General features: G+C 38.5%; 1 non-coding gene across 1 annotated transcript; it reads left to right on the forward strand.

Moving 5' to 3' along the window:
* Positions 1 to 246: 246 nt before the first annotated feature.
* On the forward strand, positions 247 to 353 carry LOC127125194 (small nucleolar RNA R71). The gene has a single exon (XR_007804647.1). It is a non-coding gene; the product is annotated as a small nucleolar RNA R71 (small nucleolar RNA).
* Positions 354 to 1,702: the final 1,349 nt, after the last annotated feature.

The raw sequence follows: 1,702 nt of genomic DNA on the forward strand, positions 1-1,702 counted from the left end.
GCGTCCATTTTAGCTTGCATCATGTCTATAGAGCTTAATTCATGCACTCCTCCTTGGGCTTCCTTCTTCTCAATTGTCGCTCGTTCGACTCCCCATGATTGATGGTTTTGAGCCATATCTTTGATGAGGGCACTAGCTTTAGGATAAAGTTTGTTCATTAGCGCACCTCCTGCGGCATCGTCGATGGTCATCTTAGTGTTATAGTGAAGTCTATTATAGAAGGTCTGAATGATTAACCAATTTTCTAAACCATGATGTGGGCATGCTCTTAACATCTCTTTATATCTCTCCCAAGCTTCGAACAACGATTCTCCTTGGTTCTAAGTAAATCTAGTTATGTGGTTTCGAAGAACGACGGTCTTACTTGGGGGAAAGTATCTAGCAAGGAATACTCTTCTAAGGTTATCCCAAGTCGTAATGGAATTGGGTGGAAGGGAATCTAACCATGATAGGGCTTTATCTCTGAGGGAAAACGGGAATAATCTTAAACGGATTACCTCAGGAGAAGCTCCATTGGTTTTAAAAGTGTCTGCTAATTAGAGAAAGATTTTTAAATGTTGGTTTGGGTTCTCCGTAGCGAGACCTGCGAATTGTCTCTGTTGCACTAGTTGCAACAGGGAGGGTTTAAGTTCGAAATTATTAGCTGGGATGGTTGGGTTTACTATACTAGAATTAGGTTCTTCGTTAGATGGTTGGGCGAAATCCTTAAGAGGTCTTTGGTTTTGACCTTCGTCCATAGCTCTCGTAATTCTATGGAAGAATAAACGTGCGCGAGCGTAACGTTCAGGTTCCGCCAGAGGGTATACTAAGCTTCCGGTGCTGCGAGTTCTTCGCATTAACCGGCGGGTAATAACCTAAGTCTAAACGATATAACAATAGGGTACGAAATTTGACGAAATTGGTCCCCGGCAACGGCGCCAAAAACTTGATGCGTGCTTTTCGCAAGTATACGAACGCGATGTAGTAATATAAAAGATTGTCGAATCCACAGAGACCAAGTGTCAATCTATCGTTATCTATTGTTATGGTGTTTATCTAAGGTAATCAAAATAGGGGTTTTTAGAGTGTGCAATGAAAAGTAAAGTATTAAATTAAATTCAATTAATAAAGACAGGCTCGAATGTAATTCACATAATCAATTAATAATCCAAGTACTTGCTAATAGAACTACGTATGGGCAGTGTTTCCTACTTTGAAAAGAACCAATTTAACGGGAACTGTCGCATTCGGGTATTTAGAACCGAGTTGTACTCCCTAATCAAACCCTCTTATTGTCACTTATAAAAAGGCGCGCATTGCGTTAGAGTAGTAACCCTATTTTTAAGAAATATAGTATCTTGACTAAGTTGAAAAGTATTTTAACCTAGATTCTTAACCAAAAGAGGTTCTCACGAACCAGACTCTAAACTTATAAACACGTCCGAAAATAGTTTTAAAATCACTTTTCTTCTTAAGTTAAAAACTCTTAATCATCTAAACAAAGCTCTTTCGCTGTATTTGAAATAGTTAAAAACAACTAAGTTTAAATAGACGTTGGACGACTTTCAATCTTACCCAACGGAAATTAAGTGCGGGAAAAATTAAGTTGAAAGTCAAAATAGCCCTTAAGTGTTTCTACGAACAATTGTACAGATTATCGGTTCAACTACGGTCCTTACATTCTAACCTTTATGGGTTTAGCTAGACATGGTAAAGTAAAGGT

This window comes from Lathyrus oleraceus, chromosome 2, assembly GCF_024323335.1.
Source record: "Lathyrus oleraceus cultivar Zhongwan6 chromosome 2, CAAS_Psat_ZW6_1.0, whole genome shotgun sequence".
Taxonomy (NCBI): domain Eukaryota; kingdom Viridiplantae; phylum Streptophyta; class Magnoliopsida; order Fabales; family Fabaceae; genus Lathyrus; species Lathyrus oleraceus.